This window comes from Pongo pygmaeus, chromosome 22, assembly GCF_028885625.2.
Source record: "Pongo pygmaeus isolate AG05252 chromosome 22, NHGRI_mPonPyg2-v2.0_pri, whole genome shotgun sequence".
Lineage (NCBI taxonomy): Eukaryota > Metazoa > Chordata > Mammalia > Primates > Hominidae > Pongo > Pongo pygmaeus.
In genome coordinates, this window is record NC_072395.2 from 32,067,907 (window position 1) to 32,083,551 (window position 15,645).

General features: G+C 33.2%; 1 long non-coding RNA gene across 2 annotated transcripts; it reads right to left on the reverse strand.

Moving 5' to 3' along the window:
• Window positions 1-577: 577 nt before the first annotated feature.
• On the reverse strand, window positions 578-13,989 carry LOC134738949 (uncharacterized). 2 transcript variants are annotated; one of them, XR_010125245.1, is made up of 3 exons: window positions 13,931-13,989; window positions 10,364-10,486; window positions 578-2,709 (listed from the first exon to the last, which is right to left on the reverse strand). It is a non-coding gene; the product is annotated as an uncharacterized LOC134738949 (long non-coding RNA). The 2 variants fall into 2 exon arrangements; XR_010125246.1 differs by having other exon boundaries at window positions 578-6,018.
• Between the last annotated feature and the right edge of the window lie 1,656 nt (window positions 13,990-15,645).

A 15,645-nucleotide genomic window follows, 5' to 3' on the forward strand; every position in this document is an offset into this window, starting at 1 on the left:
TTTAGGAATTTATTTGAATCACAGAATGATGGTGCCATTGTCAAATAGCTCAAAAACAAATACAAGTATTACTTCAAAATAATACTAGTTATATATAATAATTATAAAAAACATACCAGAATTTTCTAATGTTAAAGAACTTAATCCAAGTACCATTCTTTAACATTTTCACAAGAATAAGAAACATGAAGGCTATGGTCTTTGGAAAAGGTTTGCTATTGAACAAATCTTTGACACTTGGCAAATTACTTTAAATGGCACTTTCCAAAAGTACTCTTCAGGGCTATTTGAGTATTAATTAATGGATGTATGTAAAGCACTATCCTAACGCTAAATGTGTCCTCTAATAAAGTAACTGTAAGGTGTATGTAAGGTTTCAGTCTTTTAAAGCACCACTATTATTTTGTTTTTTTGTTCTTGCTAAAGCGTGTGTGTATATATACGTATATATTTTTAACATATAAATATATAAAACATATGTATATAAAACTTTCATCAAAAAATCCTTCATTTGAGTAGAATATATTTACTGTCAATATGCACACTGAAGTATGCTATATCCTAGGGGTTTCATTTGGAATAGTCATATTTGCTGGTTTTTTGGGCTTATGTTCTTGGGGGTGAATATAATCATTAGGGTTCCACAAAGAAGTATAGTATGAGAAAAAAAACTAATTTAGCAAGTCATAGGTTTGAGTAACAATTATAAGGCTCTAACTGAGTAAAATACAAAACAAGCTGTTGTTTTGTACCCATTAACCAAAAATCCAATGAAGTAAAAACAAATATGATCTAATGTTCAGTAGCACAACAGGATGACTATAATTAACAATAATTTATTGTATATTTCAAAATAACTAGAAGAGTAAAACTGGAATGTTTCTAACACAATTAAATAATAAATACTTGAGGTTACGAAAATCCCAATTACCTTGATTTGATTACTACACACTATATGCTTGTATCAAAAACATTACATGTACCCCATCAATATGTAAAACTATAATGTATCCATAACAAAATTTTTAATGAAAAAATAGAAAGAACAATGAGGAGAGGAGAACAAATAGAAGATAATGGTCTTCAAATTTTCTTTGAATGCACATCCCACAGTTAAAAAATTTTAAGTACTCCTCCACAGTACATAAACATTTATCTACTTACACTAGTAATTGAATAAGTATACAAACTGTATATTATCAAAATATACCAGATAAAATTAAAAACAGTGAAATAAGAGTGAAGCAAACATTTTTTAATTCATCAGTGGAGCAGTTCTTTTTGCTCCCACTGACAATATTACCATAAAACTATCATATGGAAGAAGATTGTCCTCTGCCAAGCTAACAAATATTATGGTATGCAGTTTCTATCTCATACTGCAAACTTGCATTACAAAATCAGCTTTTTCTTTCTTGTTTTCTTGATTTTGTGTGTGTGTGTGGTATGTGCGTGTGTGTGGTTTTTTTTTTTTTTTTTTGGTCACTTTGTTATTTTTGCAAACAAATTAGAGAGTGTTGCATTTTTATCTGTTAAATTACACATTTGAATCACACTGAAACTCATTTGGAAAATGGTTGGACAGATTTGAATCTATGATGTTTCTTTATGTAAAGTATCATTCACTAAAGTTCTGAATGTGATGTGAGACCTTAAGTCAGTAAATACATTTGGAACACTTTTATTAAATATATCAAAGACTACTACAATGTTAAACAACATTGCACCTTGCAATATTAAATAAATGCATACAATCTTCTATCACAATCTTAGGTATGGCAATATAACTAAAAAAAACCCACCATTTATTGAAGTGTGCAACAATGTAGAAAAACAAATTTATTATTTTTATTACACAAAACCCAACTACAAGATTCTTTTGTCTTTTATGGCTAGGTTAATTAAATAAGGTGTGTTTCAATTTGGGGAATAGAGCCTCGTCATGGACTGAGAACTTTTTCAAGTGGAAAGACAGTAACTGTCACTATACTTAGTTCTAATTTCAAAGCTACTCATAATGCAGAAAATAGGTGAAAAAAATTCAGTCAAGAAAGTTGAATAATATTTTAGAAAAATTAGCATAAAAACCTAAAATAATTATATTAATAAACATCTAAATATTTGATAACTTTGAGTCATTTTTGCCTCTGTATTTACTTTTTTTTTATTTTGAGAATGCTTACATTTATTTTGAGATCTTCCCTTAGTTTAGAAATCCATTTCTTTTGATGAAGAGAAAAAATAAAGAAACTGTATTTCACTATTGATTTAGTGGCTACATCTACCATTACATTTAGGAAAATAAAGTGTCAAGTCATAGCTGTGTCATCCTAAATACACTGGCTTAAGATATATTTTAAAAATCACTATGTGAATTGTAATTTTAGTATAATATCTTTTTAATTTTTTGAAAATATTTAGATGGTATAGGCCAGGAGCAGTGGCTCATGCCTGTAATCTCAGCACTTTAGGAGGCCAAAACGGGCAGACCACTTGAGGTCAGGAGTTCAAGGCCAGCATGGGCAACATGGTGAAACCCAGTCTCTACTAAAAATACAAAAATTAGCCAGGCGTGGTGGTGGGCACCTGTAATCCCAGCTACTTGGGAGGCTGAGGCAGGAGAATTCCTTGAATCCGGGAGGCGGGGATTGCAGTGAGCTGAGACCACGCCATTTCACTCCAGCCTGGGCAACAAAAGCGAAACTCCATCTAAAAAAAAAAAAAAAAAAGATTTAGGTGGTGTAAGTGCAGTTTTGTTGCAGGAATATATATATTTTATAGTAGTGAGGTTTGGGCTTTTAGTACAACCATTGCCCAGATAGTGTACCTTGTACCCATTAGGTAATTTCTTATCACTCAGAACAATGTACAAAAGCAGTGATAATATCTGAGAATGTGAATGTTTCTGTTTTCAAAAGAAGCAGGAATTTTTTTTCTCCTAATGTGGCATTCAGTGTTTGTTCCCAAGTTCCATAACACTAACTACTAACATAATTTACAAATTGATGTTAACTTTTTAAAATATTATGGATATCAAGACATGGATTTGGGGATTGCTGAATAGATATAATTGTATTGATGAGAATATCACACAAATAAATATAAGTTTGATAATGTCCATAATGCTACTAACCTAATTCTATAAGTTAATGTTACATTTTCAAATTATTATGGATATAGAGTATGGATTTGGCAATTATTGAATATATCTAAAAGTATTAATGAAAGTATTTTAAAATAAACATTTTATAGCTGTTAAGTTTGCAAAGCATATATATAAGTTTGCTTACTTGTTGAATTTTTATATTGATAATGTATATATGCAAATTACTGCTGTAAAATGACAATAAATTTGTTGATGTAAAGAATAATTTTTATTTTTTTGAGATGGCTTCTTGCTCTGTTGCCCAGGCTGGAGTGCAGTGGCATGATCTCGGCTCACTGCAACCTCCACCTCCCGGGTTCAAGAGGTTTTCCTGCCTCTGTCTCTCAAGTAGCTGGGACTACAGGCACCTGCCACCACGCCTGGCTAATTTTTGTATTTTAGTAGAGATGGGGTTTTAACCATGTTGGTCAGGCTGGTCTTGAACTCCTGATCTCAGGTGATCTGCCCGCCTCCGCCTCTCAAAGTGCAGGGTATACAGGCATGAGCCACTGCGCCCGGCCAGGAAAGAATCTTAACAGAATAATTGTATTACTACAACCATGAAGGGGTGGCTAGATGGCTGAATATTGTATACTTATTGTAACTCTGCCCCAAGTGTGTGATCTTAATTCCTTAGCATCTCTAAATCTAAATTGTCTTGTCGCTAATACAGCATCATGCTAGATTATTCCTAAAGTCTCTTTGATCAATAAAACTCAGCTTTCTACAGTGGTCATATAACAATTAATTTTATTAATATAAAATCATATTAAAATGTGAAATTGCAAGTCTATATAGTATAAGAATGTGATGCAATTTACCAGTCTTCCTGTTTTTTGTTTTGTTTTGTTTTTTAAGATATTAGAAATCTTTACCAGAGTAGGTTCAGAGATTCCAACTCAACCACAAGATGGAAGAAGATTTACAGACAAAACAAGGAAAGTGATGTACAGAACACAGAAGCGAGGTACAGAAACAGACTAAGTTGGTTATAGCTTGGTGTTTGCCTTTTTTGAACATGGTTTAAACAGTTGGCCACCTTTGATTGGCCAAAACTCGGTGATTGGCACAAGAGCAGGCTACAGTCTGTTTACAATTTCATTTAGGTTATAGTCCACAATGTACGAACATATCTTTAGGCTGAACTTAAAATATGTAAGGAGGTATCTTAAGGCTAAACTTGATTTAACAATTCCCCACCTTTGGTCATCCTCTCAATTTTGAGATTGACCAAAACATTAGTCATTGATGTCATTATCACTATTGTAAATGTACTTATTTAGTCTTGAAGCCCACTGCAAAATAATAGAACAGTGAGTTTTGTAAGGTGGGAACAAAGACTTCTGGTTATTTTTTGTAAGGGTTACAGTAGAGGGTACCTCCTCATTCTGGAATGTCCTATTTACAGGATAAAAACAAAGTCTAGTCTTTTCTAGGATCTGTGTGTTTCCTTAAACTCTTAGTTTGATTATGTCACATTTAGCACAAGTGACTCCATTTTGGTTTAGTTTTGTCTGTTGGGGCTTAGTGCCTAAGCTCAGTCCAAAACAATGGCCTCCCATAATTTTGTTTAAAAAAATTGCCCCTTTTGGCCAAGTTCTCACTTAGGTAAGAGTGTGGCCAAAAACTTAAGGCCTTCACACCATTCTCAGTTACCATAATTTTGAGTTTCCAGTCTCAGCATGTCATTCATTGGTTACATTGCCATCATGGCCACAAATTTGTTTCAGCTTTTATCATTCTAGTTAAAGAGAGACCATTTGACATTCTAGGGATGGCTGCAAGCAAACATTTAAAACTTTTGAGAGAATACAGTGCACCAGGGACACTACTATTATGACTATCAGGAGGAAAATACCAATGGTTTGATGTATGTTCCTTAGCCAGGGTCCCCATAAACCAAACTAATGAAAATCAAATAAATCAAAACATGAGCTAGATAGAGTCTACTCACTTCAACTAAGTAGTCTCTTTGTTAATCCCAATCACTGAATCTCTATAATACCCAATGTGATGTGTTTCTCTATGGGCAACAGGTCCCAGCAGCTGCACAGATATTTCTGGTTTAGTCAGTAAGTAATCTAGAGCAAATCTATTTATTTATCATAACTTTCACAAGAGAATTCAGTCTGTTGTGCATCCACAGGCTTTACAGTAGAATCTGCTGTAGAGCCTATCATGAGGGATAAATCCCTAGTGATTGCCTCATTTACTCCAAACCATGGGGAGAAAAAAAGACCTAACAAATGATGCCCTTCTAGAATAGTGAAGGCCTCTTGGAACTGTTCTCTTTAATCCATGACATGAGTTAAGTGGAGTGAACAAATGTTCTGTTTCTGACTGATTATGGGGCAACACATGAACCACTAAAATTCTTTGCCTACACTAGGCCTTCATCTTTCATCTATGAAGGCATAAGATTATTCATGGAAAAAACTGGCCGCAAAATTCTTCAGAAAATAAAAGTACACCCCATGAGTGCACACAACAGACCCTCTTTCCACTCTGTTGTTCATAGAGGCAGAAGCAAGGGGGAAAAAAAAGAAGGATAAGAGTCTCAAGATATTAGAGATGTCTTGATCCATGATCTTGGGAAAAAGCTGTCCACATCAAGGATGCCATCTTCTTCTGGGGAGAAACTTCCCTGATTAGCTTTAACTTAAGGTTTTCAATGGGTATACAGTTTCAAGAGTGTGGAAATACACTTATGAGGTGTGAGATTATGAACTCAAGGTTCAAGGTCCCGAAGTGTCACTGCAGTGTAGATGGCAAGGTCAGTCTTTCTCTGATATTCTCAGAAGATCCAGTCTTTGAGTTCTAGATTGTGAAGGGCTTGATTGTCCTGTCAGTGAACCATGAAAAGCTTTCTTTACCTGGTGAAAATACATTGTGGCATAATGAGCTACTGTTACAACATCAACGTTCTTGCATGGGAAAGCTTTTATACAACCAGAAAACATGCATTGAAAATAACAACTGAATGAAATCTCCTCATAAATATATAAATGGCCCATCAGGTAGCAGAATGTACCTGAAATTTTGATAATCTTTCCAGGAATATGGGTTTGATAAACCAAACATTTGTCATAAACTATATTAGCAATTTAGAAGTCACCACACACAGGCCGGGCATGATGGCTCATGCCTGTAATCCCGGCACTTTGGGAGGCCTAGGTGGGCGGATCACGAAGTCAGGAGATGGAGACCATCCTGGCCAACATGGTGAAACCCCATCTCTACTAAAAATACAAAAAATAGCTGGTGTGGTGGTGCGTGCCTGTAATCCCAACTACTAGGGAGGCTGGGGCAGGAGAATAGCTTGAACCAAGGAATCAGAGGTTACAGTGAGCCGAGACTGTGCCACTGCACTCCAGCCGGGCTACAGAGCAAGAATCCATAAAAAAAAAAAAAAAAAGTCAACACACACACACACACACACACACACACACACAGATATTTAATTGGGATCATATTATCTTTATAATGATAAATCATGGAATGCAGAATTTATAATAACAAAAGCTCTTAGGACTCAGAAAGGACAAGAGAGCTGTCCTTGTTCTCCAATGGTGCATAATTAACACTGGACAGATATCCTCTTGAATACCAGTTGTCTCTCCAATTTAGATGCATCACACTGACAACTAATGGGTTATCACTGGTAATTTGAATTAGACTATGGAGTTCATTCAAATTGTATATCTAAACAATTTCAGTACTGGCTGATGTAACATAAATTTCTGGCAAAGTATTTTACTGGTATTTAATTAAGCTTTGTTCTGTTTGGGTTAGCAGGTTTATAAACCGGTCAACCTTTTCATTAAAGTTCCAGAAACTTGGCCCCAATCCAAGTAATATGATTCTAAAGTTAACCTGTATTCATGAGTACTTTTCACCGTCCTTTTCGTCCTTCCGTAAGTTTCCTTAAAGACACCGTATTCTAGGATTTTGCCTGCTTGTGAAGTTCTCAGAAACTGCATCAGAATTCAGCAATTAACTGTGAAAATAACTTTAAATAACTATGACAACTGTTTGTGTCATAAGGACACAATTGACCAGGAAATTTGATGATTTCTATTGTCTACAATAATTTAACATAATAAACATAATTATGATTGATAGCATATACTCAGACATATTAGAATTTTAGGAATCCCATACAATTTTAGAAAATACATTTATATATATTATATTCCTTAATATATAACCTGAAAAATATATAACCTAAGAAAACCTTATTTCTTTTTTGACAATGCTTCTCATGTAACTTAACATGGCAAACAATCATCTTTACAACCTTTTGGATGCTTTAGGGGCACTCTGCAGCAACCCAAAGTTATAGGTCAAAAAAGACTTAATTTTAAATCTCAAATTTGATTTTGGAAAGCCTGTCAAATATGTCAAAGGTTTAAAACACTTGGCCAAAAAAGGATCACAGTTCACCATAAAACAATAGTCATTCATTTAACCAAAGTGATAATTAAAAGATTTTTAAAAACAAAAACTTGTACCCTTTGAGAAAGGACACTCAGTTTTCCAAACAATCAAAAGTCCTAAGACAGCATGAAAGAGAATCTGTCTCTTCTTTCCACTTTTTTTTTTCCTTTTTGCAGTTTACTTAAAAAGTAAATGAAAACATTTTACTTTGTCTTCTTAAAACAATACCAAGTTTTCATTCAAAAAAGAAAACACAATTTTACTTTTGGATTAGTGTATTATTAATACTAACACTAATTTTAATAAAACCTCATAAATAAATTTATAAAATCTTTCATCTTTTAACTACACACAATTTCCATAGATTTCATTTTACGTTTTTCCTCAACTTTTTGTATTCATCTTGTTTTATTTATTTTTTACTCCTTCAATTTGAAAGCTTTAAGTAAACTTAAACCAGATAAAATTTTAACATACATATTATGCCTTTTAAAACTTTCTTCATCAAATGCGTATTTTGCTTTTGTTTCTACATTCTGTATACAGAATTGTTTCTCTTATATGTAGTAGTTTTTAACTCTCAGCAACCCGAAATTCTAGTGGAAACCCTAGAAACCAGTTTTAAATTTTTTATATCAGTATTTGTAGATAAAAACCATTTTATAATTTTTTCAAAAAATAGTTCTCTAATTATTGTTTATTAACAGATATATGTATATTTAGCTTTTTTATAACATATGAAAATAATATATCAAGGTATATAGACTTAAACTCATGTTTAATAATTAGTATATCAGTATCTTAACTTGCAGATGACTCAGATATTTTATGATTGTCTATTACTTAATTTAACATAACATGACTTTAAGATTTTAAGTTATGAAAAGAATTTTGAAGCTTTGACACAGGTAGCCTTCCTAAAGTCTTTCTCTAGTAATTCTAGGTCTCAGGTAGCCATGTGGTACCCAGGAGTACTATGAAGATCAAGGCCTAAGTCCATTAGGACAGAAAACAGTTGTAAAGACTATACTTAAGAATCCAGCCCATCATAAAATAGCCAGGAGGCAAAACAGGGAAAGCAGAGGAAAAAGGGGCTATTTTGAGCTTGATTCTGGCTTGTAGCTGCTGATCTAGGGACGAAGAACATGTCTCTAGACCTCATCATGGCCAACTACCCAGACCTCTGAATCCAGTGACTTTAAACCAAAGACATAAGGTCACAGTCAAATCAAACAAATATCGAATTATTTTTAACCAATAATTTTGAAGCCATTTCTATTTCATCAACAATTTAAAAACTTGCTTTATTTACCAAATATCATATACACATAACACATGTAAACATACAAACACACAGAAGTAGATTTTACAGCTCACAATGGATCTTTATTTGCTGGCTTTTAAATCGTTTTTCTTTTCCCCATTCGGTCTATCAATCTTTCAATTACCTGTTTTATTGCCCTAAGCAATTGTTAACTAGGCAACAAATTTGCATTTCTAAAGGGACAGCTCTTAGGTGGAAAAATTATATTTCATTAGTTCAGAGCTAAGATATTAGGCCTAAGTATTGTGTCATTATTTGCTCAAACAAAAGGCGAAAATAATTGTTCAAATAAAAGTTCACTTAAGGCAAGATGGCCAAAAAATCACCTTAAACAAAGCTATGACTTATTTTGTACATTTAAAAGACTGGTAAGAATTTCTAATGTACATAGGCAGACATCTTTTAAAATGGAGATTTTCTTTATAGATGTAAATTTGTTTTACAAAAGAGTGTCAAGATAATCAATTAAATTCCATAAAAGTGTATTTTAGTTTAATATGGTGTTCATTTTTACTTAACTACTGTTTTTATTTTTCTTTATTTGCTTGTTTGTTTTTGTTTAGCTAAAATTACTGATTTCAGGATGAAGTTCATTAAGGAATAGGCCCAAGAAAGCATTTTTCCTGCCTAGACTCAGCATGGATATATCTATAAAAGAAGCAAGCCTATTTTTTTCAAGGACGTACCTTTTATAAAGGCTTTGCCAAAGATATATTTCTTGCCACTTCGGGGACAGGATGGTAACTAAGCCAAAAGTTAGCAGATTTCATTTTATCTATTAATTTGTCACTTAAGCTTTTTATCGCCTTTTAAAAAGTCTTTAAATAAAAATACGGAAATATTTTTAGAAGCTACTGCATATCAATAGGCATCCCTAGATGAGGCAAATTTGGGAGCCATCATTTTCAACTGCACTTCAGGGCAGTGGTGTTCATTTGGAATGTTCCACTGTAACCAACCTTTAGCAAGATTTCGCCATTTCTGTAAAACTTTCCTTCTTCTGCTGCCTAATATTTATGCATGTACAACCCAGGAGGAACACAGTTCTTCAAAAATTTAGGATCCCATTTTTAACTCAAATATTGGCTTTGACTCTCAGATTCCTTTGATCTAATTAGCCAATATTTTTTTCCCTACATAAACACGCAAAACATTAAACAAAGGATGCAGAACACAAAAATCTCTATGGGTTTCCAAAAGCCAAATTTTACATATCTTGTAATATTTCCATTTATTACCAGTTTCTTTCTGACCAAGTCAGACTTAAGAGCCTTGTAACTGGATCCACTCCAGTTAATTACCAGATCTGATCCTGGACCCAGTCCAGTTTCTGTCATTACTCCCAAACCCAGTTTTGTCATTACTCCCAAACCCAGTTTTGATCATAAATATGTTCAAAGAAACTTGGAGAGGTCAAAACACAAATCTGTGGAGCTTTGAAATCCAAGGGAACTTACCGTGATCCCCAGCTACCTGGGGAAAGCAGTGGACACAGTGGGATTGGTGGGTACCTCGCGTGGTCGCTCAGCACTCATTTGAGTTGTTAGACACTGTACTTCAGATCCTACTTCTGACATCATCTGTTAAAATAAAAGCCTTAGATGATTTAATTTAAGACTTTAATTGTGCAAAGAATAATTTGCAAATTGGGCAGCCTCTGGAGCCAGAGTAGGCTCAGGAACCCCAGTACAGCCACCTGGTGAAAGATTTACAGACAGCAAAAGGAAAGAAATGTACATAATATGGAAATGAGATGCAGAAACAGCCGAATTGATTACAGCTTGGCATTTGCCTTATTTGAACATGGTTTGCACAGTTGGCCACCTTTGACTGGCCAAAACTCAGTGATTAGCACAAGAGCAGGCTACAGCCTGTTGACAATTTCATTTAGGATATATAGTTCGTAATGTACAGAGAAACCTTTAGTCTAAACTTAAAATATGTAAGGAGGTAGCTTTAGGCTAAACTTGATTTAACAAAGTGTACACCATGGTGAATGCAAAATTAGGTATGAAAAGAAACAATTATTTAGAAAGAGAAAAAGTAACAAATTACAAATAAATTTTTACAAAGCTTACAAATACCATAAACAGAAAAATCCATACAGATAAACATTTCTGAATTAACTTCCTGAAACAAAGCTATAGCATTTTTTTTAAACTTTTTGGCTGCCTTCTTTTAGATTACTTTATCATGTGACAATTTTTAAATATGTTCTGTAGAGAGGGTTAAGAAGAACTTTCGTTTTCTATCATGGTTAATCAAAATGTATTTCTCATTGATCACTTACATAAATTAGGTTCAGGCTTATTTCTTGCTATTCAAATTTATTTTATTTCATATTCATTCATCCAAATTTTAGTGTTTTTTAATTTAGAAAAAAAATCTCCTGTCTAGGTAACATTTTATATGAGTTGTAAGATGTGATAGAAGTTTCTGAAGACTGGTTTCTTGTATCTTTCAAAAAAATTTTTTTTTTCCTTCTCTATTCCTGACATTATTCTAGAGACAGGCTCTGAAGGGCATGTTCCCATGTGATGTAACCTCTTGCCCTGCACATTTAGTCACAGTGTCAGCGCAGAGGGCAAAAGTATATTCCTTGGAGGATATTACAATGGGGTGGCTATCAATATCAATATCAATCTAGAGGGAAGTCACTCCAAAACCACATAAATATATCCCACTGAACCCAACTAAATAGATCTTCAACTCATGTTCCCCTTAACCAGATCCTGTAACCGAATTCAAGTTCAGCTGCTCTCTACTCAAAAGCTCAAAAGCCAAAACTAAAGAGACAAGAGTCAGTGAGAGGAAAAGCAGGTCTATTCATGAGCTCACAACCCAAGGAGATGGCAGATTTGCATCACAGAGACCATCTCTCACTTATCAGGCTGGCCAAAGGGGATTCATAGACAAGGGGCTTGCGAAACTCTGTGCAGAATTTGGCTATGTGTAGGTCAGCAGGTGGTGTTCCAATGATTATCTTGAGTAATGGGCCATCATCTATTGGTCTGGCAGGCATCAGTAAGACTGCAGCATGATTGAAGATTAACTGCTTAGCATTTTTCCAGGGTTGGATATTTTACATTTCACGGCCCTGGCTTTATTTCAAGGCTAATTGTCAGAGTTCATAAGCAAGCACACAGCTAGGCATTGTGAAATGAAGAACGACTACTTACTTCTAAGAAGGGAGTGACTGCCTTGGTTACAATCTCAACAATTATCTTGGCCACTACAAAACACTGCATAGAAAACGAGAGAGGGAAGAAGAGAAGGAGAGAAAGGGGATGCTGCAGAAGAGAGAGAGGGTGATTGTGTCAGGGTTCTACACAGAAGGAGAATCAATAGATTATATATGTATATAGATAGCTAGATAGATAAAAAATATATGCTGCAAATATGTAGTTAAATTACGTAGTATTTTATATTTTTAAAAGTATTCTGTATTTTATAACATTGTGTAAAAATGTATATTTAACAAACATATAAAATATTCATTTATTATTGTTATTGATAAATATACATGAAACAAAGATATTTTATATGAAAAAACATATTTTATGTTTATACATCAAAATATATATAATAAAATATAATACTTCATATGTATACATATAGATATATATGTACTTATGTATACTTACAAATATATAAAAGTATACAAAAACACACACATATTAAATTTATTTTACCAGACTGACACATTTGTGAATGCTGAAAAGTTGGTTATTTATTTGACACAGGCTAGAAACTCAAGCAAGAGTCGATGTTGTGTTCTTGAGGTGGAATTTCTTTTCTAGGAAACCTCAGTTTTTGCTCTTAAAGCATTGGATGAGACCTACCCACATTATCAAGAGTGATCTCCTTTACTTAAAGTAATCTGATTGTAGATAATAACATCTACAAATTACCTTCACAGCAAAGCCTAGAATTGTATTTAATTAAAAAACTGGTTACTATGGCCTAGAAAAGTTTACACATGAAATTAATTTATACATGCAAAGTTTATAAAAAGTAATGACACTATAAAGATGTTGCTATACCCTAATGATAAATTTATTACTATTTCTTATGGATTTTGCAGAGTAGCAAGGGCAGAACAATGCTGGCTAGTTTACTGAAAATCACTGTGTATCGAGATAAAGTTTTTACTGAATAGGGGAAAATCCTGTGTTGTATTTTTGTGGGGGTGGGAATCAACACTGGCATACTTGTTGGGAAAACAGACAGTTGGGTACCAGGGCAAGTGATGCTTTTAGCACCAAACCCCTATGTTTTAGAAATTGGAACTACATTCACCTATGAGCAGCAGTGCATGGCTGCTATATTAGAACTACCTTGGTGGCTGCTTGTACCTACCTACTCAAAGAGTCCTAGTATTTCAAAAAGCTCCTATTAAATAATCACACAAAAATACAAAGGACAAGACTGAAAGACCCTGAGTCATTGGAAATGGCAAAGTTTTGATGACTCACATTATGTCCTACCTAATATTTGTTTTTTGTATATCCAACTCATTTAACAGCTTAACCCTTCTTTTAAAAACTTTTTTTAAATTTGGGATTATGCAATGATTAATAACTAAGAGGTTAAACTCATGATCCTAATATTCAAGAATTAATGTGTGTATGAGGAGGTAGAGGGAAAGATAGAAGCAACAAGCAGTAACATAACGGAAAATATATATATTTTTAGCAAAGAAAATTTATAGTAGGCGAACAAACTTCAGGGCTGTTGAAAGAGGGATTGATTTTTAAAAACACAAAATCCTCATAGGATTGAGAAAAAGTTGTTAAATATCAATTTACATTAGACAAGAATTTTCCAATATAGTACAAAAAAAGAAATCTAAAGCCTTATTCTGTTATTGTAGCTAGCTTATGCTTTGGAAGAAAGAAAAGAAATCAAATGTATTTATTTAATCCTTTTTGTCAGTGATACCCAGGGTGAAGAATTCATTTGTAGCTTTTTCACTGCTGAGTTGAGTCTTAGAACTTCACATATATTAAAGTAAAATGTTTTACCTTCTGATCCGAAGCCTTTAAGATACAGTTCATTTCTATTTATAAAAAGAAGGAGGTTCATGTAATTTAAATTTCATGGAAATTGTCTAAGACTATATCAATTAGCAAAATAAAGCTTTTATTTACTACTTTTTGTTCTTAGAACATATTAACTGAATTTTCAAAATTTTGTATGATTCACATTTCCTTTCACATTGAGTTACAGAAGGTAAATAAGTCATTAAAAGTCTAATATGTTTTTATAAACATTTAGAAGAATGTATTACAACAGCTAGAGAAAATAGAAGCAATTTCCTTTAAGTTCCAGTGCAGTCACTGAGTTAACATGTACTTTTTAGTTAAATAATGATCATCTGGAGAAGCAAATATATATGTGCCTTTAAAGTTTTCTACTTCTGAAAAGGCAGATAGACATTATGAAATGGAAAAATAACTCAATAAAAAGATACCACATATTAATAATTTCATTATTTGGTTTAAATAAAAATTTCAGAAACCTGGATTATTGATGGAGAGTCAAAAACGAGGAGGGAAGAATATGCTACAATGTGGAGGAATCTTTAAAGTGCTATACTAGATGAAAGAAGCCAGGTATGAAGGTTACATGTTGTGTGAATCCATTTCTGGAGAATGTCCAGGATAGGCAAATGCATAGAGACTGGGGATCATTTTCAAGGGAAGAAGAGAGACCTGAAAGAGTAGCATCAGCAAGTAAATGCTTCTCCATGGAAATGACACGTATCTATTCATATACACATACAGCTATTTGACAGTACAGAGCAAGTAACATGGCTTTACCTACCCTTTCAGGAAGTATGAAAATGCAGATATTTCATGTTCTCAGAAGGAAGAGAAACAGACATCATGATAAACAGAACTAGATTCTAAAACAATATACTTTTCTTTATTTTAAATTTGGAGCCAGGATCATGTGTTACCTAACCAAAAATAATGTTTTATTTGAAAATACAGTTCGATCAAATAAGAAAGAAATGAAGTTAGACAAAAAATTACTAAAAATAATCAGTTTATAAAATATTATGTTAAAAATGAAGGGTTTTATAAAAGCTCTAGCTTTCTATCACCTCTATGCATCATTTTCTAGCATGCAGTGAATCATGCTGAAAAATAGACATAAATAAAAAATTGGTTATCTTTCAGTAATGGAAACATGAACGATTCTTATTATATTCATGTACTTTCCTAGAGGTTTTTTCATAATTTTTCTAAAGTACATATTTATGCTAAGAAGTAAAATACTAAATACAATTTTAATGTGATTATCATTTTTGAATGGCATATCCAGTTTTGTACTACCATACTAGAATTTTGATCCCACACATAATATTTTGTAATCACTGTTAATACTTAAAAAGAAGAATGACTGCAGTATCCTTTTATAATAATATACATGAAATTGCAATGATAACATGGTTGAATACTGGTAATCTAATACGTATTTAAATTATCATGGGTATTTTTGTTTTTTTCAATGCATTTGAAATTATGTATTTTTTTAGATATAAAGCAATAGACAGTAGAGGAGAGAGTAGTGTGTAGGATTGAAAGCAGAAGGAGCTGTTATTACTCCAGGCCTGAAAGAACAAGTGGAAAGACTTGTACCAGAACCTAGAAGGATAGAGACCTATAAAAGAGGTCATCTAGAGAGAAGCAATGATGTTTAATCTAAGGACCCAGCCAGCCCATAGAGTTGG